The sequence below is a fragment of the Strigops habroptila genome, chromosome 4 (genome assembly GCF_004027225.2).
Source record: "Strigops habroptila isolate Jane chromosome 4, bStrHab1.2.pri, whole genome shotgun sequence".
NCBI classification, from domain to species: domain Eukaryota; kingdom Metazoa; phylum Chordata; class Aves; order Psittaciformes; family Psittacidae; genus Strigops; species Strigops habroptila.
This window is the reverse complement of record NC_046358.1, coordinates 66899923-66922784: the sequence shown is the minus strand read 5'-3', so window position 1 is coordinate 66922784 and position 22862 is coordinate 66899923. Positions and strand designations below refer to the sequence as shown.

Below are 22862 nucleotides of genomic sequence, written 5' to 3'. Positions count from 1 at the left end.
CCATAAACTTTCTGTGCCTCAGGGAAGACACAATACTCACAGATTTGTGCTAAATATTTCAAAGACACAGGGGGAAATAAGACAAATGGTTCTCTTGTATTTTAACTGGAATTGTGCTCAAATTTTCCCTTGTGAAAATCAGATGTATAAGAAATACTGATGCTTACAAAATTTCTGTCCCTCTCATTTCCTCCCCAAAGAATTAATTTTAGTATATTTAAGACACCCTTTCATCCAAGTTATTTTTACATATTGAGAGGCATTTCTGTCACCTTGTAGACACAATCCTTATAGCCACATTTTTAATTTAAAAATGATATGAAGATCAAAATTCCAATACCCTGGAATACTATCAGAATCCTTCTGCTTTCCGGTTTCATTACAATTGAAATACAGGCCAAGTTTTCTAGAGATTTTTAAACCATCTTGAGAAACATGGATTCAGTGGTAAATGACATCTCTGAATAGGAAGAAACCTGTTGGGGAAAAGTTTAAACCGTAAACATTTGATTTATGGACCAGGATAAAATATTAGAGTTCTGGCAATACTTCTACTTGCTTGGATCAACCACTTCAAAGTGTGACTAAAAAAGTATAAGTAAAGAGAACATAATCCTGCAAACATCCAGTGAGATGTGCAAGTAAAAGCAACAACAAGAAAGCAAGCTCCATCTTTCTGCAGCTGAGCAGTAAGAAGCACTTGTCATCAGCTACTGGCTTACAAGGGTTTATATTACCTGCCAAACTACCTTTATCTGTTGACAGCAGGTCAGTTCCTCGAGGACTAACTCTCAGCACCTCCAGCCAGTTCTTCATCATTCTGGAATAACAACTATTCCTCCTGAATGTCATATAAGGTCACATAAAAAACCCTTAATCCAAAAGGGTTTCAACCATTTTTAAGAGTATTTGCTCTAGCTTTGCACTTTTGACATTTAGACTTCTGTCCTTTGCCTTTTTTTGCCCTTCCCCATTAGTCTCACAGTAGTTAGTCTCTTCCAGTTTCCAAATCTGAGAAGTTTTGTACTTAAAGCCACAATATATGCTTTTTTCACAGTGCATTGGTTCTCATCCTGCTTCTTGGGAAAAGCTCTAAGGAAATTTTGCTGATGCAGATGACAATGTCTGAGGGGACATTAGTTCAGTAGGTCCAATTGATTACCCAAGCTGAGTATGGAATTTTGAAACCAAATGTTTCTGACATATGACCTGTTGGTGGTTCATAACAAATATTATTTGGAATGTTTGCCTTCTCTCGAAAACGTTAGTTGTCCAGACTTTGAGATGCAATGTGAAATTTGACCCATAACAGCAAAATGCCCAAGGCACATCTATGTATCTTCTTAGGTGACGGAAGAGAAAGATAAAGCTCAGATTAAGGGCTTTCTGAGACATGTTTGAAAAGATTTGATCAATTGAAAACAAATTTTAGATGGGCCAACTCTTTCAAAGGGAGCTGCATCTTACACAAGTCTATTTCTGCTCAAAAGATATGAACACTTCCAAGTTTTAAACATTTCATTTCCTCAAGTTACACCAGCTGAAAAAGAAAAAGCTCTTTTTTGTTGTTAAAGCTTGTCTGAAAGGATGCGGTTAAAAATCGTTACTGCTACAATACAGATAACACACCTGAGTATTTTTTGCATTATAAACTATCATAAACTCTGATTTTTTGTTTCCATTACCACAAAACTTGTTTAAACATTATGATATTATTCAAAGTTAAGCCACCCATTAAAAAAATATAGCAACACCATGAGAAGTGTATTTATTGCACACTACTTTAAATGCTATAGTTTTGTCTAGTTTATGTACAATATTAGGTAACTGTTTTGTCTATCCTGAAAAATCTGCAAACCTACCATTTGAGCTGAAGGGAGAAAACAAAGTTTAACTGTAATACATCTCTGCATGATCATGACAAGCTGTGGAGTGTTGACCCTGGCCGGACACCAAGTGCCCACCAAAGCTGCTCTATCATTGCCCTCCTCAGCTGGCAGGGGAGAGAAAATGTAATGAAAGGTTTGTGGGTAGAGATAAAGACAGGGAGAGATGACAGTTACTGTCATGGACAAAACAGACTCAACTTGGGGAAATCAGTTAAATTTATTACCAATCAAATTGCAGCAGGATTATGACAAATAAAATTAAACTTTAAAATACCTTTCCCACACCCTTCCTTTCTTCTTAGGTTCAACTTTGCTCCTAATTTCCTCTGCTTTCTCCTCCTTCCACCAGCGCAGGGGAACAGGGAATGGGGGTTATGGTCAGCTCCTTCTTAAGTATGTTCTCTTGAAGGCGCTTCCACTGTCGCCTTGGCCGGTGGTGGGTCCATCTTGGAGCCAACTGCATTGCCTCTGTTGGACATGGGGGAGTTCCTAGCAGCTTCTCACAGAAGCCACCCTTGTAGTCCCCCCGCTACCAAAACCTTACCACGTGAATCCAATACACAATCTGGGAATTTCTCAATCCTCAGTTTCTCATTGCTTCCTCAAGCAATGTAAAAAAAATACATTTCAAGCAGACATTTATGGGATGTCAATGCTAATTCGTATACAACGGTTCTCCTCTGTAGTACAAGAAAGCAATGCTAAAATGTATTTTAAGAAATACTTCTGTAAGTCTAAGTCTGATATATACAATTTGAGGAATTTTAAATATTAGCCAAAAATATTTCCTGTTATGTTTTGTCAAATAAGTATGCAAAAAAATCCCAACCCTGGAACTGTAAGACATCTATAAATAAATGAGCAGAATTCCACCCAGCAGGTAGCACATAGATTGAAGATAGGCATTATTAAAGACAACTGGCAGTAATAGATTGAATGCCTATAATAGAAAGTTAGTTTTAACTCTTTTTTTGTAAGTGGAAGGGAAAGAAAGACTAAATATCAAAGCAGACAAGCCTACATCCATCATGTTTTTTCACTTATTAGATTTAGAAATTAATTTAGAATTTCTATTTTTCTTCAATTTGCCTCTAAATTAATACTAACCAATGCAAATCTATTCAAATTTAGCTCATCACCATCTTTAAAAGATCTCCAAATATTCCATCAACACATCAAAAACTTTCATAAAACATCTCTCAGCATTCTCCAAAACACATTAAATTCCTCATTGACCATTAATTTATTACAGAACATAGTAACATTCTACTAGAAGGCATACTAAAACCTGCTCTTCAATAGAATGATTTTCTATACAGTTGAAAAGTACTAAAATTAAACCATATTATTCTTTAGAAGGAAATAACACTCTTTCTTCATTTATACAGACTGCTTTTCTTGTAAGGGGAGATAACTGAACAAAACCTGATGTTCTTAAAACATCATTATTTCTGGTTTTCTCAGTTTTTTCTTATCTGGAAGGCTTTTGTTAAAACTTGGATGGAACTCACAACTCCAAATAATTCTCACTTAATAGTATACACATGTAGGAAAATATCTCAGAAAACTCTAGTACAAGGAAAACATAATTAGAACCAATTCTTCACCACCAAAAGGTTTCAAAACCTGTTTAATTATTTGAAAAGTGAAAACGTAAAATGCTCATTCCAGTGCTGGTAGCCATCAGAATTCACTTTTGACAACCATGGGTGCACAGAGATGCAAAGCAGTGAAAAATGACATCCATGGTACAGAAAGATCTTATGCCCCCTAAATTTCTCCCATGATTCAGTATTCCTCTGTACAAATACAAAATAAGACTGTGCTCACATCAACATATATTGATATCCTAATAAAAGGCTCCATGCTTGCTTCCTCTCATATCCCTCAGAATGCATGCAGGCTTTTCTGAGTATTAATGAATAATATTGGCACTTCCTAGATAATATAAATCACCTTAACAATAAAATGTCATCTAGTGCTTTGACTATGTTTAATATTAATTGTTGTGATCATGTTACTTTACATGATCTACAAATTCTGGTAGAGTGCCCTGTCTGCTACAGGGGTGCTTGAGCTATTGCTATCCTGACACACTATATTTAGGAGTGTATTCCTGATATTAACATGACAAAAAGCAAAGAGGCTGTGCCCTTTTTAAAATTTGTTCTCTGTTGCTAAATGTTTTCCCTTTAGCTTAGAGCTCAAGAGCATCCATCCTAGGTTTCATTTAAATGCTTTATGAGGCTGCAAAAGTCAGAAAGAGGAAGCGAGAATACAAGAGTTTTCCAAATGCTTTCTTCATTATTGATGCAACTGGCATCCAGACCCAGAATATGCTTTAAGCACAAACATGACTACAAGACTAACATAGATGAGTCCTAAGAAACCCATTCCCTATAATTTATTTCTCATACCAATGGAGAGTCTACAGTTACCAATTTAAAAGTCAGTTTGAGATTGGTCTTAAAAATTGATCACCGATTGCCCCTTTAAAGACTTTTTTCCTTATACAACCATATGTGATTATATGCAAAGGTACAGATGAACAGCCAAGAATAAAGTTTGGAAAGTAGATAACAGCAGTCCTTAGTAGACACACAATATTAATGAATAAAAAATGGAAAGAAAGTTATTTTCAGTTTACCTGTCTTCAGTAATTCATGGTACAACTGTCCTTCATGCCAAGGTGTAGTGTATTTATTTTCTCAAATGATATGCTGTATCTTAGGATATTTCCATATTAACAACCTCCATTGCACAATCCTTTTTTCTGGCAATCTGTTTTGTGGGGGGAAAAAAGATAACATTTTATGGTGTGCTATGTCTCAGACACAGTGACAGAGCACTAGATTATAATGTGCTTTATAATTAACGTATTTAGAAATCTCATGATTACTTATGAAACAGAAAGACCTCTGAAGCACAAGTACATACAATTTCATAGGCAGACTATCTAAAACATACATGAAAACATAGAAAATAAAAGAGAATTCATCTGGTTCTGACTAGAGGTTATGCTTTATTCTGCTTATTTTCATCAACAACAATTTCAGTAATAACGTGGAACTTGTTCTTGAGACACCACAGAGCAGGTAGTCTGTATTACAGCCATTATCCCATTTACTAGACAAAATATCCACATGCTGTAGTGCCAATTCACACCATGACTCAATGACACAGAAAAATCAGCATCAGCTTCTGAATGGCAGGCAGTGAAATGCAGCTAATTATTTTGCTGTGAATTAGAGGGGTTTTAGCATTTAGCATTTATGTTGAACCATACATTCAACAACGCCAAATGTAGAGCTCCATCCTGACGTTTAAAAGCCAGGTATCCCTATAACATACATAAACTTTCCCTACTAACTGCAGATCTGAATAATACTTTTTTTTATCCCCCAGGACAACCTTTTCATCAATCTGCTTCCAGATTTCTAGATGTGTGACAGTTGTTAATGGTTACTTATATATTTTATTCATCTGAAAGTACTTCATGTTATTCCTCTGAAGAACACCAAAATTCTCAGGCAGGTGTGTGCTATCCTAACTTATGTTAATTTTGCATATGATGCAGCTGTTTAAAGAGCTGGAAACGTAATTTCTCTTTTGAAGTGAAAAACATCTGGTAGTAAATATAAAGGTGATCTCTAATTAATCAACAGATCAAAGATGTATGGTATCTGACAAGTTCATGTCAAAACCCAAATGCTTCCAGAGAAAATATGGTTAGTATAAGTCACTTGAATTCTTCTATGCTCAAAGGCAATGTGTGAAGGAAAACTCGGGGAGAAAAAGGTGGTAACATCTAACATTCCTTTATAGCTAACATTGAGCTTAAATTGAGCTATTTAATATTTGCAGTTTTTGCTTGAATTTCAGAAACTACAACAGTGCACATCACTAGCCACTGTGTTCATCATATTTCATCAGTTATATAGAATACTTCTGAATAACTGAAAATTAAGTAGCTAGTTAATAGGTAGTATAGAAATACAAAGAATGTTTTGATCATATCACTCATGTTTTCTACAAACAGTGATTTTTTATCCTGAAGATATATTATCACTTGGTTTTTTATTGGTTTTACTGTCATCTAGTGGATTTATTAATTAACTGTAATTAAATTACTCTGTTGTCAGCTTCTTATCTCTGCTGACTGCTTTCTATGTATAGAAGAAAAAAATACCTTCAGGATCCAGAAAAGCAATAAACCGTTATTTAAAACTTAACTGGAGAGATCTAATAGTTTCTTACCCATCAGAAAGAATTTCCATTTGGGCATGTACATTAATAAAATATTCTTCATCAAATCTATGGAATATAAAAGCAGACATAGAAACATATTTAATCTCACTAAAAGTATATTAATATAACATATAGGGGCTAGAATATAAAAGTAAAAATGTTATTCTTAAAGGAGGAAAAAAAACTTTCTACAGACACCTACACCACTGATATATTATTCATCATCCATAACAAATGAGAATAATTGGGAACAAAAATAGACCCTAGAGACAAAAATGCATCAGACACATTCACAGTCACATATTATACCACAGTTTAACTTATTATTACATAAGGGAAAAGTACAGAGACTACTGCTGTTCCAAAACTTAATCCCCAGGATCATTCCAAGAACTTTCATCCAGAAAGTGATTTTAATTGTGCTGCAGAAAGATCAGAATTTAGCCTAACATTACCATTAAAACAACAAGATCCACTCTGCCAAAGAACAGAAGGCACGCTTCATCTTATAATAATGCTTTACTAAATTATAAATGACCCTCCAATATTTTACCTGTTAACAGTATTTTATCCTTCCCAAGGATGTTATGAACTACCTCAGGCAGCAGGACAGGAATGGATCAGATGGCATTCCAGTCTCCAAACCAGATCACATTCCTCTTTGCTCAAAGATAGTGAATATTATTCTATAATTTCAGAAATAACTGCCATTAGGTATTAAGTGTTATAGTATTGCTTCAATTGCAAAGTTTCTTAATCTGTCCTGTCTGGTTTTCATATATCACAGGATTAAACAGTACTTAATAATAATCCATCTTTACCAATACAATAATTCCTGAAAGTAAGTTGTATTTCAACACCACAGAGCTCACACTCACATTTGCACTGTATATACTGGTTACTATCACCACTCAATTCCTGTTCTGCTTTCAAACACTGTTCAGGGGAAGTATTGTGCAATGGTTACTGGTGAGCCTGGGACTCTGACCTCTCTGGTTCGGTTTCCAGAGTGGTATTGGGTGTTATGCACAGAAATGCATCGAGTGCACGGATTTTATCTTTCAGCGTGCGGTTTCCATCTGTAAAATGGCAATAGTAATTTATCATCTACTTATCTTTATCTTTTTACATGTATACAATAGACAGACAATGCATTTAATGGTGATAACAATCTGATACGGATGTTCTCATAGTAAAAATAATAGTAACAGTAATCTTTTAATTGTTAAACAAGTATTACATTATAACTACAATTGAGGAACTGCCTGGAGTATAAATACAATTACATACGTGATTACATATATAATTTTCATTCTATATTTGGGAATCACTGACAGAACCTTCTTCCTCTCCACCTCCAACCTCCCTTGTTTGACCACCCAAACATTAAGTTTTCTCCTTATGTTTAAATGGAATTTTCTGTATTTCAGTTTCTGCCTATTGCCTCTTGTCTTCCTTGAAGCCAGGTTTCAAAGACATCTATGATATTTTGACGAAGTGCCATCAAACTAGCATTTAGTTTCTCACACTCCCTCTAATGTCATGGAACCTTATTTCCTGGTCATGTTCCTATAATACAACTAAAGAAAAAGATTTGTCTTTCATCCACCACAAGCACAGTATTTTCTTGCTAAAACACCTATCACATTCTGCTGTATTTCAACAACCTGTTGGTGTCTTGAAACTTGAAATTCATTTTTTGACCCTTTAAATTTTGAATTTTGTTCTGGTAGTTCGGCAGGATGTATCACTACATACTATTCCGCTTTATAAATGCTGTGTCTCAATTTGATTAACTCATCTTCCCATTGTTTCTGCAGCAAAGTCTACATGACTAAGGACAAATGCTCTCATGCATCTCATCCAGTATTCAAATAAAATCTTACTTTCACGGTCCTGATCATCCCCCTTGGAAATAACAAAGTCAAATTACTTTGTATTACAAATTTTTACAGACAAATTAGAAAACCCCCATAGTATTATTGTTCCCTGATGAGAGGTGAAAGACTGAATTGTCTTTTCCTTGCCCTTGCATAATGCTATGTATGCCTGTATATTTGTGAAACCAAATGTATTTTGCAAGCTCACGTAGTTATCCTAAATTACATAAATTTTCAGCACCTTGAGGAGGGCAATTTCCTTGTTATAAGATGGTTCCATGCTGAAAAGAATAGGAATCCTAGATAGATTAGGTCAAAGTACCACATTGTAAGAGTCTTGGTTGGATTTATAGTTGGGATATTTATGGAAATCACTCCATCATTCTTATTAAGCCAATAAATCATGCAAGTTGTTGGCATAGTCCCAGTTGCAGAACATGACATGAAATGTGCACACTTATTTCTCTTGCTTATCCCAAGGGGGAAAAGAAAGATTAGAATATTTCCAATACTATAATTCTGACATGGAATGCTGGTACACTCATTGAAGCAAGTTCACTCAGCAATAATTATAAGATTTTTTTAAAGCATTTTAAGTTAAGATTACTTTTTTCTTTCTTAAATGACGTTCATGTATTCACACACAAAATAATACTTTGCTTGCATGAAACACTGTATAGCTTTTAGACATATAATTTCCAGACATGTAAAACTGATTAAAGACAAGTTGATATACCATTTCTTTACCAGTGCATAGACTATAGGCCAAAATTTTGACACTCTCATTGCTATAAACTACCAGATTTCTTTTGAGAGGGTAAGGGTGTAGTTCTCTGTTCTCAATGATCATTTCATTTCCCTCCTGATAAAATCTTGGCTACTACTCCATTCTTAACAAAATAAAAAGTATTATCAACACAATGTAGTCACCTTTCACTGCTATGAACATTGATACATGTCTTACACAGGTGTAAAAGATTACATACTCTAAAGCAGAGTGAAAATTGCTACATTTAATTAGGGGGATGTCTAATTACAGCCCAAGATGCGTTTGCTTCCAAAGGACAACAGCAGCAGGAGAGCCTCCCCCTCATCCTCTGAGAGGAAGTCGCATGGTCCAAACAAATAGGATGGAGCACCACCAGCTGAGTCTGGTGCCCTCTCTCAGGCACAAAAGGTTTCCTCAGAGGAAATCCTTCTCGCCTCATGTTCAAATCTGTCCCTTCAACTCCTAAATGTAACACAAACAGCCTGAGATGCTATGGCTTTGGGATAGACTTGGAAACAGGACAGGGCAGTGAAACCTTTTACTGCTTATAAAGCTTTAAAGTGATTTTTTTCCATATACAGTTTGCATGAAATTGCAATGTAAAGACTACTGCTATTCCAAGCCTCTGTGTGAACATTCCTAACTTTAACACTGCATTACATTGATTCAAGTAATTTTTAGACAGCTTAAACTAAATAAAAAAATGACACTTAGTCTGAAATATGAATGTCTACACTGAGGCCTATACTGAAAGAAGTGAAGATATGAGTCATTACTGGGGTTTAGGACAGATTTATTCTGGACCTAAGTTATCTTTATATACTCTGTGACAGATGGTATTCACTTAAAAAAAGCAATATAGATGATTTCCCTTACCAAAAAGAGTGAAAGCAACTTCTGGACACAGTGAAAAAATGTATCATAACTATTTATATATGCAGAAATAGAAACTATTTTCCACACTGCAATCGACAAATTCAAATTATTTAATTTACCAAGACAGAATAATATTTAGCTCGAATTAGAATTCATTAAAGGTGGCTAAACAAGAAAGATTTTGTATTTATGTATATTTATATAGCTTAAAAAATAAGCTTCATATTTATTCATTAATAATTGAACAATCTAAGTCACAAAAGTTTTATGTATACTTAGAATTCACAAACATCTAAAAATCTTAGTCCATACCTAATTCATGTAAAAAATAATTATATTATTATCATAAGTATACAGATATGGGTAAATGCCATTTAAATAAGTAACAGTCTACAATCAGATTATCCTGAGTTTATATGAGCTGCTATTATAGCTTGCAAATGTCTCAGAAACAAAATTTTGTAAGAATAAAGCAAAAATCAGCACACAAACCATAACTACTACAGCAGTTTTATATAGGAGAGGTGAAAGATTTTATCACTCCTTCATTCTTGAGCTTCCCCACAGGTTGATGTTTCCATGATGCAAAGGCGCTGAGGATTACACACAACTGCCCTTGGAAAACTGAACCTGCGAAAAAGATCAGCATACAGTGCATGGATCCCTGAAGCAGTCAGCAGAAAATGAACACACATTGACCAATGAGTGGAATAATGGCTTTGCTGACAATCTCAGTGAAGTTCAGCCTCTGCAGCTAAATGGACCGAGAGATAAAAAGATGGAGATGTGATGAAAATCATCTCCCCCTCACATCTGTTCTCTGCTTTACACAGTCATCCCCCTCCAGTTACTTACATGGCCAGATCAAGGATGGTACATCACTTGTAATCACAGTAGTTTCTTTGCCCTTGTGGCCACAGGTGTCATGAAAACACTGTTAATCAGAAAAAATGTTTCTACCTTGTCAAATGGTACCATAGCTTATTTTAATAATATTATTATACCCCTCTTCACCTCTTTCTTAAATTAAGATAAAGTCAGCAAAGCCACAGCAGACTTATGGTCCCAATTTATCCTTGTAAATATTTTCAGGTCCAATGAGTATCATCTAACTGCCAATACACAAATTGCACATCACTTTTCTAAATACATACACTTCTTAAGAAGGAAAACAAAGTAATAATAAATCACTGTTTGGGATAGATGCAAAGCAACAGCAAGAGAAAGTATTACAAATAAATCCAGAGACTAGGTGGAATAAAAGGCAAAGATTACTTTTTCCCTGTGTAAGTAAACTTATAGTAGCCTTAATCTTAACTTCGATAGGGCATTAGAAACTAAATCAATTGTTTTGAAATATAGTGACTCTGACAGAAAATAAAAGCAACCTATTTTGGTTTTCCAGACATACTAACCAGTACTGCAGTGACATGATCTTTATATCACTGCATCAATGAAAAAACATGTGTGGAGAGGTGTTTACTACACCGGAAAGCAAGACAGCCCTGTAGAGGGATACAAATTTTAACTATACACTGCTTCTTTGCATAGAGCCCATTAATCAGGATTGCAGGTGTCAGGGATATTCGATGGTGAAGTGGCTGGGCCATACAGCCTGGATATCCATATAGGGAGCATTCCCCTGTGATACCAAGAAAGAAGATCATTCCTCCATCTTATTTCATTCTTTATAGAAATTTAAGTAGATTCACCTGGAAAACAAGAACTTGCTTTTGTGCTAATTATTACAATTTCTGACTTTGATACAGCAAAAGCCAAGGTGTCTGAAAAATAGGAAGGAAGATCAAAGATCTTTATATAAACTATTAGTGCAGGCATATATATATTTGATTATAAATGAATAAATATCAAAGCTACTGGAAAGAAATGGGAGCAATGCTCCCAAGAGCTGCAGATCTAGGAATTTTCAAAAAAAAAAAAAAAATCAGAAGGAAAAAACAAAGATACATGAAAAATATAGTACAATATAGTCTGACTGAAGGAACAGTATCCGTCCCTTATTTTTAATAAGGAAACACCTGGGTTTTTACCATGTGTATAGAGTCTGTTTATTTTACCTGCCTTCACTGAAGCACCTGAAAATGGAGAAAAGAAATCAGATGACATTTAATGGTACATGCAAAGCCTTTCTCTCACTGACTTCAAAAGATTTCAGTTATAAAGCTAGATGTTATTTATAAAGTGCATTTGGAAGGACTAAGGTGAAAAGTTTAATGCTACTAGACAGTAACTGGATAAACAAGACAACGTAGCTGTAATGTACCAGGTAGTATAATTCCACCTTTAATGCAACTGTACAAAACCTCATGTGGACTTCAAAAGATGACCATCCACATGCAAGAAACATTGATCTAAGCTGTAGAATATAACAGGATCATCAAAAGAACAGAATCTAATCTTATAAGAGGAAATGGGAAGTGTTTAGCTCATTTACCCTACCAAATGAAGGTTAAGAGACGATGTGATTAGAGTCTACAAACATACTGGCTGGTTAAAAGTAGAGAGATATGGGGAACTTTTAATGTAAAGTGTCATAAAATCAAATGTGCATATCCTAACGCATTAAACATAAAAATAGAAGACTTCTGAACATTAAAATAGTGAATTATCTATAATAACTAGGAGAAGCAGGGACAACTGTCCTTTCAAATCTACAGTCCATGAAATTCAGAGAGATTTGCTTCTTAAGATCTTAAGACAAGCTAAACTGTTTTTAAGAAAGAGAATACATGTGGTGGTCTCATAGAAGGAGAAACCAGTGTCAATAAAGAGTATTACAGCAACAATAAAATCATAGTTTTACTTGGGTTTAATCTCTGGTCAGTTGTATTCTCACATGAGGTAGTATTTATCTTGATATACAATGCTCAGATAGTTATTCTTCATGAGTAATATAGAGAAATACTAATTTCTTCAGTTTGAGAATTAGCCAGTAACAAACCACTTCACAAAATTCTTTACATGTTCTATTATGATGCTCACAGAATTACCCTTAAAGTACACTATTCACTTTTGAAATCAAGACTCTTTCTGATGCTTGTTTCCCCTTCAGAAGCAAACCAGTTTAGAAACATTAGCACTTTAGGCACATTCAAACATAAATGGACTCAAACCAGCTTGAAATACATGCAGAAATGGAGTTCTACAATTATTCCTACTTCTATGATTATTTACTGCAGTAGCTCCTAGACATTCTAGACATTCATCAGTCCTGGCTTTACTGAAGGAGTATGAATGGATCAATGATATGCGTGCACACTGAGTGGGTATCACAATGCTCCAAGGACGTGACTTGTTCAAGCACGTCCAGAGGAGGCCACAGAGATGCTGCGAGGGCTGGAGAAGCTCTGCTCTGGAGACAGGCTGAGAGAGCTGGGCTTGTTCAGCCTGGAGAAAAGAAGGCTCTGGGGAGACCTCAGAGCAGCTCCCAATGCCTAAAGGGGCTACAAGAAACCTGGAGAGGGGCTTTGGACAGGGGCCTGTGGGGATAGGACAAGGGGGAATGGCTTTAACCTGACAGAAGGGAGATTGAGATGAGATCTTAGGCAGAAGTTCTCCCCTGTGAGGGTGGTGAGGCCCTGGCACAGGTTGCCCAGAGAAGCTGTGGCTGCCCCATCCCTGGCAGCGTTCAAGGCCAAGGTCAGACAGGCCTTGGAGCAACCTTGTCTAGTGGAAGGTGTCCCTGCCCGTGGCAGGGGGTTGGAGCTAGATGAGCTTTAAGGTCCCGTCCAACCCAAACCATCCTGTGATTCTATTATTTTTTTTTACTGACAAACAGTGGAAGTTGAACACAGAAACATATTTTTACTAGATTTTTCGTTCACTAAGGCTTTGTTTTTTCTTTATTTTCTTCTGAATGTTTCAAAACAGCTAAACTACATCAGCAATTCCAACACATAGCAAAGACATGGGATTAACAGTCTCCAAACTGACTGAGGTGGGAACAGAATGGGGTTTGGAAACATATTCAGATCTACATTCCAAATTTGGTGAACACTAAATACAGACATGCTACAGTGTCAACATTTAAAGACGACACTTAATGATCTATCCAGCTAAATATTCCTGCTCAGATAAGATTATGAAACCCAAACCAGTAATTTCTCAGAGACAACATGCAGATAGAAACAAGAGTGCCATTTCCCTTCCTCACAATGGAAGTATTTTATGTTCCATCTCATGGCTTCACTTAATGGTCTTTGCAAAAGTAAATACCTATCTCTCTCCAAATCCAGTCCCCAAAGGAAACAGCACTGTTCATTTATACAATTGCATAGCATTTTCAGTACATTTCCTTATTCTTATGTGTGCAGTCTATGTGCTTTCATTTCCCTGCTGCACATCAAGCTTTTCCATATTTCCATTACCTGTCTACCACAATATCCAGGTGTATTTTTCTTGACTGGTTCCAGTTTACTTGGACAATGTATATCAGTGTATTCTGCTCTCTTTCATGGTCAACGTGAGTGGTGATTTTAATTAATAGAAATTAATGTTTTAGTGGTATGTAATTATGATTAATATATGTATCACTTCATTGGCCTTTCATTTAGACCATCACCAAGTGAGCCAAACATCAAGTTTAAAATTGCTGGCTGAGTAAAAGCTCACCATCCATCCCAAAGAATCTGGAGAGTTTATAGACACAGGTGCACTCTCCAGTGTGATAATGTGAACATTTTAACCAACATATTACCAAGTGTATTAATGAACCTTTTACTAAATTACTTCCAGCTTATTTTTTCTTGTTGGTTCAGTTACTGCATAAGATAAATGGGAGGATGAACACATAAGCAAGTCAGTGAAGACTGGCCAGTTCCCTAAAGAAACAGGAACAGTAGGCCTGAGGAGTATGAACTAGCCTTCATCCAGTTATCCCATCATTATCAGACACCAGTAAGCTTCAACTCCATGTACCTGCAGAAGACTTTCCAAAATACTTGCATTAGAGAATAATGTATCTGATGGAGATGAGAAATATAAAACATAACTTGCAATGGGAAGGAAAGTTTGGAATGTAGCTTTGGTGTCCTTTACTATTTTATCCTTAGATTGTCTTACTCCAACTGGTGGTGGCAAGAGAATATAATAAACTTGTCTGGTGAACAAATTCCCTAGTTCAAATGAAGCCACATCTATTCAACTGAATGAAAAATAACTCACTTGTAAACATTAACGACATTTAACACAAAAGCATAGCAACACTGTCAATCCCCTCCACTCCTCAGACCCTGACCTCTTCACCTATATGGCACCTGTATCTTGGTTAAATACCACATTGGAAAGAGTTGCCTGAAGCAAATTCTTTAAAAATACAGTATATTCAGTTTCTGAATCTTTAAATTAACTGCCATGGGCAAAAGAAGAGAGGGAATAAAGTGTCTCAAGACTTTTCATGTCATGGAAGAACACAAGAAAGTAAGACTGTGAACAAGAACAATAGGATGGCAGAGTGTGTAGTCCTCCAAGGAATAAAACAGGCTGAAGTGTCAAAAAGCCCTGCTGTGCCAAGGCTAGCTGAACTCGTTTTGCCACTATCCCAACACATATCTAGGATGACAGTCTCTGGCAACAGTTGTATTATATAATGCCACCATTTCCAGCTACTTTACAACTGGAAGAAAAAAACAACAATAAAAATCTCTCTTCACAGAAATTGAACGTAAAAATAACCAGAATCAGATGTGTTGTTTATATATCCTAACCTTGTCTGGGTAAAAGGAACACAACTTATAGATAAGAATTCTTGATATTCAAATGACAATAAAATTGCAGCTTTGTTCTTCTCTCTAAAGAAAAAGATAGCAAAAAAGCAGGGGAAAGAAAGGATGCCAACTGTGAAATATGGTCTTTAAGCCATTTGGTAGACTATTGTTTTGGACTATTAGTTTTGTCATATTTATGCCTGCCACATATGGTGGCCATATGACAGGTCTATATGGTTTCAACTTTCAATTAATAACTAGTTGTCTTAGGCCCATTATGAAAACTTCCAAAAGAGAGAGGCAGCAGTCACTAGGAAAATGTCACTAGGAAGAACTTTGGATATTTTTCAATATAGTAAAGGAATAGAAATACTTATCTGATGAGCAGGGTAGACGCGTGTTAAAATTCTTATTCTAAAAATGCTTGATTTGACTTCTTGCATTTTGTAGAAACAATTGTTAAGCTCAATGGACTGACACTGGTATTCAGTCATGTTCCTAAATTCAGCTTAATCTCCTAAAATCTAAATACCTCTGACTGCTGGTTGTATATGCTAAGATTTTAATTCATCTGTAGGTATCATATACTCCTGTATGCTGATATGCAATAGAAAAACAACTTAAAAACTGTTTAAAAGGATGTGGAAGACTTCTACGTTATTTCAAGATTTTCCTGTGAAGGAGGCTCAAGAGGTACAATTTTCTGATGCCAACACATATATACAAGGTGCTAAACAGTAAGAGAGATGCACTGAATATATTTTATTTTCCCTTATTGCTCTTTAACACATTCCACTGGGGGTAGGAAAAGCACCAACCAACCAATAACAAACTTTTCCACATACTACTGAGTTCACCCATCTGTGTTTAGCATTTTCAATTCTCAACATCAATGCTGACAATATTATTGAGTCAAATATTATAGTTAGATATCTAAATGTTGAATAACTGCATGACTAAATACATTTGTGTTCATTCAGGCTAAATCAAGGATAATCAACATTCTTGTTTGTGCAGCAAACAAACTGCTGCTAGAATTATGGAGGATTTCAGATATTCACAAGTTCTTTTTTCTGCACAGTGTTCGTGGTTATTACTTCTGGTGCAGGGCTTGTTTTGAAGTACCAGATCAGATATGGCTGGTGGAACTGAATCAAGAGACTGAGACACTAGTGTGTGTGTCTGAAATGACAATCACACACTCGTGTTATATTTTCTTTGTTTTTTTTTTTAATACAAAGATAATGAGCAATATTTAAAGTGTTATTACCCAAGTTTCAATCATTGCTTTTACATACCTACAAATATCACTACAAAACAACACGTAGACAAAAAAGTATAACAAGTGAATCTCCAGTATCACACTTAAACACTTTGGCTAGATCTAATCCATTATCTATTTATTACACATACCCTTATGTATCACAGAATGACTCACAGAGCTAAAATAATAATTGTAAAAATATCTGAATTTCATGCTGGATTGACAGCCTCAGAGATTTAAGTTTTCTCTTCATCCACAGCAGAAAAAGTATAAGTAGCTGTAGCACAAGTTCTTTCTCACCATTAGCCGCTTGGAGAGACAATTGTTAAAAGACTTCTCAGTTTTACAGGATGATACCTACAGCCTTGAGTCATCTATGGTCTCTTTTGCAGGGTTGATAAGCACCTGCATTTCAAACTGACTTTCAAATACATTAACGGCAACTTGAACCTATGGAAAGAGGAGAGGCAAGTCCTTGTTGTACTTAAGTGAGGCACCTCAGATTCTAGGTACCTAAATTAATGGTCATCTTGGAAAAAAAATTAAAATCCTTCGTTTCTCAACTGAAATCACAAAACAAAGTCAGTCAAGTAACTGCTGTTAGGCACTTAAGACTCCAAAAATTAGGAGAACATAATGTGTGGAGACCTCAGAGCAGCCTTCCAGTATCTGAAGGGGGTCTACAAGGGTGCTGGAGAGGGTCTCTTCGTCAGGGATTGTAGCGATAGGACAAGCGGTGATGGGTTTAAACTAAAACGGGGGAAGTTCAGGCTAGAAATAAGGAATAAATTCTTCCTGTGAGGGTGGTGAGGCACTGGCACAGGTTGCCCAAAGAAGCTGTGGCCATCCCATCCCTGGCAGTGTTCAAGGCCAGGTTGGACGGGGCTTGGAGCAACATGGTCTAGTGGAAGATGTCCCTGCCCATGGCAGGGGGTTGGAACTGAATGAGCGTCAACCCAAGCCAGTCTGTGATTCTATGATTTTGGAAAGCATACTGCAAGAAAAATAATCTGATTATATAAATTTTGTAAGAAGGGAAGAAGACTTAAATACCAGTATATATATTTTATCAGTGTTAGTTGATACCAGTTAGTTGAACCAGTCGCCTACACTGATTATTTAACGTGTGGGCAATTTCTTACTTACTGTTGAGTAAATATGAGACTGTGGTTCAAAACATTAGTGAGGATGTCAGTGAGATCAAAAGGAGCGTAAGAAATAATAGTAGCAAAAGCAAGTTCAAGCCCAACTTCTCGTCAATCAGCTAATATAGCAAAGTCTGACTAGCTTTCTGTAACTTCACCAATACAGACTGAAGCTTCCTTTCTCTTTTGCAACTGTACTAAAGTCAAAATACCGTTCAGTTAGGCAAATTATATGGTATCACTCTGTTAAAATTGTGGACAAAATTATATCTTAATGAAAATAACTTCATTCTCTCAAAACCCAGAAGTGCATCACTACTAAAATCTCCCTAGGAAAAATGTTGCCATATTTATCTATTTCAAAATTAGACTTTCATTAATATAATTATTTCAAAAGAGTACATCTATAAAAATGCAAAGATATATGGCATCACCTTTCTGTGAAAGGTCTAATGAAGTTTAAACTTGCCCCTGTGGTAAATGTGAAAATATTTGATTATAATCCAAGTGATAAAAATTGAATAGCTTCTATTTCAAGGACTCACTTGCATGGTGCTAAGAAGCTCATTAAATTGAATTAGTAGTAATGTTCGCCGTCATGCTTCCTTTCTGAACCACAGTATTTATAATAAAGTTCTTTGATTATTTCCTCATGGGGCATTATTAATACCACATACCATATAAAAGAAAAGCTTAGAATAATTATAGAAACATAGCCTGGTTTGGGTTGAAAGGGACCTTGAAGCTCATTCAGTTCCAACCCTCTGCCATGGGCAGGGACACCTTCCACTAGACCATGTTGCTCCAAGCCTCGTCCAACCTGGCCTTGAACACTGCCAGGGATGGGGCAGCCACAGCTTCTCTGGGCAACCTGTGCCAGCACCTCACCACCCTCACAGGGAAGAACTTCCTTATTTTCTTATTTCTTTCTTAACCCAGGTTTTAGACATTTAGTCTCAAATGAAAAACAAAACAAAACCAAAACCATTAATGGAAACATGATAATGCCTTAAGTAGACACAAAAGTATTTTATGATAAAAAGTAGAAATATGCACTAATTACTAAAAAAAAAAAAAAAATCAAAACCTGTCAACAGATATATGAGTGCCAACAATCATGTGTAGGAACAGAGAATGTTCCTACACAACAAAATTTGAATCTATCATCATTTGCTGGCAAGAGCTTACGTTTTTCTGATGACCACTGTACACAAATTGGTTTCATTTAACATTAAAGCATTTTAGCAACCTATATTCATTCATTCAAAGTCAAACTTTAGACTCGTGTACCCCATACCAAAATCCTTTCAGTCTTCCTGTAACAATGATGTCCATATAAGCCTATTGCTATAATGCTCATATGCCTACAGACAATATGGTTTTATATGCAAAAGTTTGCCTCACACTGGCAGAAAAGCTTATGATGTCTTGTTCACTTCTAGCTGCTGAAGAACAGAAGCAGATTCTCTTTTCAGTGGTAGAGACTCCAAACCAGAAATGAAAAGGGACATGCGAATAGAATATCATTAACTCACCTGATTTTGCTGTGTGTTTGCATTTAAAGTTACACTTGAATTAATATTATATGTGGATGGATAGCTTGGTGAGGTCAGAGGAGATTTGACAATGTTCAAGATTTTTGTAGATAGTTTACTCAATGGCACCTCGAAATTGTAAGCTGGCAGTGCAACATCATTCGTTTTGTGACTTTACATGGCAAACCCAGCTGAGTGCCTGCTGTGTGATTGTGCTAAAAAAGAGTGTCCACAGGAATGCACAAATTCCCTATGGGTAGCCTTGCACTGTGGTAAGTCTTCTGAGATTGTTGCTTTCTCTTCCCCAGCTACATGAAACAGCCCATAGTGTCTTATGCATTAGACCATGAATAAGTTGAGATGTCCGAGAAAGTACTGATGGAAAGAACAGAATTCTAACAGAATAGATCAGTATCTGGAATTAAAAAGAAATGCATTTGTAGTATAGAAAGAGCTGAGACTCCAGCCTGAAGAGTGCACTGGAGGGACTATTACTGGGAAAACATCACAAGGAAGGTAAAGCTGAAAAGTGACCAACTTGAAAATATCCATGGAACTGTCTCATTGGCAGCACCATTATCTATAGCTGTGACAGAGGAGTGGAGGAGTGGTGTTTATTAACTGTTAGCAGCAGAAGGGCTGATCCTCAGGTGAACAAAATCTAAGAAATATCACTAATTATGATTAAGAAACCTGCTGGGCAAATGAGACAAAGTTGTCAACACAGTTACTCAAGTCATAGATGCTGAAATCTACCTTTCGCCATAAGGCAAAGAGAATATTGAAGCTTTGGCTACATCTGAAACATGGTCTTAATTATTACTGTCATTACTGTTGTGACATGGTTGACTGAATTATGACAGATGCCTAGGGGCTTAAGTCTTCTATCACTGCCCCAACATTTGATTCATAAACAACAAGCAGAAGGAAGAGCAGCGCATGCCAAATCACATATGCTACTAACAGGGCATATGCATTTGAGGTGTAAATCTTGGGATTGGGCTTGTCCAGCTGTATGTTTATAACAGAGGGATTAATCTCAGAAATTGCAGAGTTCTCAATATATTAAAAGGAAAGAGAAGTGAAACTGGAGATACCCACAGTATACCCTATTTCCAAAAACGTTCAGCTGAATGAACAGTGGAGAATAAGCATAAAACAAAGACATTTTTATGTTTTCACTCTTTTTTTAGCAGAAAGTACCACAGTCTCCCTGAAGACCTTGTTTCTTCTTTGTACATCTTTGGATCAGTCCTCTGTGAAACTGTTGACCAAGCACATTATTAACGCGATGTTCATGAGGAGTACTCACTGCTCCATGTTAAGGGACTCATGGAGTTCTGGCAGCTGTTTGTTACGAGCTTATGGGAAAATATTTCTGGGTGGATTCCAAAAGCAGAGCTTCAAGCATTTTATTTTTCTTTTATTTTTTTCTTCATACAGACAAACTGGAGTCAGCACATCAGAGAAAAGGGCATTACATGTGACAAGCAGGTCATGGTTGGATAAGACACCGACAAAATTTTGCATCCTTCTACAAATTCTGCTGTCAATCTCCCAATCCTCTGTTTTCTTCAACCTCTTCTTTCAGTTCCTGGTACCATTTTAAAGTTGAGAAACATAGGAAATATATCATTTTAAAGAAACTCTCAGTGGATGAGATGTGTAGAGTTGAAAATGAAAAACTAGGAAAAGACTGATCTATTTAGCAACCCTACCACTGTACTTGTCATAGTGCTCTGGAAATTTGGAGGGCAAGAGGCAAACCATCATCTTTTGGCTTCATCCTAGTCAAAAGCTAGTGCAAACCTCTGTTTGTGAAAGTATCAATTCATTTTTACTATTGCCTAAGTTTATGTCATGCTACTTTGACTCTTCAAGAATCTAAAATGTTTGTGCAATCCTGCATCTATAAATTAGGTTAGTTCTCGGGACAAAAAGGTCACCTTGTTTCTCAGTCAAACGAGTAACAAAATGTTTAGTTTTTAAAAAAAGATATGCATTATATCTTCTTTGGGAAAGCAGCATTACATATTAAGTATATATCAAAATAAAATCACTATTATTAAGTTAAAATGCAGTTAAGGAGAATAATTGCTGAAAGGTCCCAGGAATGAGCATGTAGAGACTTAATAGGAAGTTTTAGGCCTCCTTGGTTCAGCAGTAACACTTGTACTGTCTCAATGGAACCAACACTACTTCAGGTTCAAGCTGTAGAGCAGTTCCTAAATGCTTTAGGGGGGGTGGGTGGTGGTGTGTGGAATTGAAAGAAGATACCCTCTATTTCTCTCTGGAGGGGTTCAGTTCTCTGTGACCCTGCACTACTTTTGACTATTACAGGCACATAATATTGGCTACGACTTTTTAGAAACCTGCTATGTTACAGGAAAGCACTGTGACAAAGTACATAGCCTAAAGCAGTGCAAGATGTGAAAGGTAAAACCACAGACAGACGTAAAATAGAGGAGAAAAGGACTGTCAGCAGCTTGAGGATTCAAGAGAATAAACGACTTTGTGAAAGGAAGTCTAAAAATCTAAGGGGAAAACCAGAGCTGGAACATGGCAATTCTGAAACGGGATGATCTGTGATGTCCCCAAGAGCAGCAGCAGCTGACAAGCAAGGACTCACCTCATCAAAGGTGACATAGCATATTAGTGGTTAGCCTAGTAAATCACTAGTTCTAGCTACTTCCTTTGTGCCTCAGCCAATAAATCATTGTTTCCTACTTTTAATTGGAGTATATCCTGCTTGCAGTCTCTTTGTGGATAGCTGAAGTCATCCACACTGATCCAGAGAGTGTAATGCTATTTCCAGTGGACCTTTTCCTGTTTTCTCAGAGATTATACCAGACACTCCATGGCACGCCTCAAGTAGCAAACATTTTAATCCATCATCACATAATAATTTGATCCCTATTTTTTGTAGTAAATGGACCATATTTGAGGAAAATTTTAGTGATTTTTTTCAGATTAATTTAAGCTGTAACAGTATAAATACCGATAAAGTACAAATTTCAATATTTGAGCCAACACCAACACAACGGTGCAACAGTAAATGTATGAGAATAACAATGTAAAGACTAAGATATTTACCTACTATCCTTCTGTTTGTTTTCTTTTGGGCTTGAATTACTAGAGAAACTCCAGAGAAGTGAGAACAAAGAGGAATGGCTGCTCTTACTCAAACTTATAATTTAATAGCACTTTTTTAAAGTGAGTCTCCATATTCTGCATGCTGTTCTTCACTTTCACAGAAGCTAACAAAAGACATTATGAAAACTCTAATATGAATCACTTACTTGGACAAAACACATAGGCTGTTTAAAAGGTCAGTAATTGTCTTCTGCTGTCAGAAGAGAAAGGCTTACAATTTTCTTCTGTACAATACCTTTTAAATTGTGAGAATGTCATCATGCTCTTTACAGGGCAGAAGAGAAAGGGCTGAGGAGAAGCACGTAATTCCAGTGCTGTATCTTAGCACTGAAACGGATTGCTGCCAACTGTAAACATACTTAATTCATGTCTTGTTA

At 36.3% G+C, this 22862-nt stretch overlaps 1 protein-coding gene across 3 annotated transcripts in view; it reads right to left on the bottom strand.

Moving 5' to 3' along the window:
* Nucleotides 1–6209, bottom strand: part of LRRC4C (leucine rich repeat containing 4C) — a 241990-nt gene extending 235781 nt beyond the window's left edge. For all 3 annotated transcript variants that reach the window (XM_030483545.1, XM_030483546.1, XM_030483547.1), the window contains exons 1-2: nucleotides 6147–6209; nucleotides 4537–4670 (exon numbers count right to left, since the gene is read on the bottom strand). The gene's annotated coding sequence lies outside the window, so the exon portion shown is untranslated. The remainder of the gene's footprint in view (nucleotides 1–4536; nucleotides 4671–6146) is intronic.
* Nucleotides 6210–22862: the final 16653 nt, after the last annotated feature.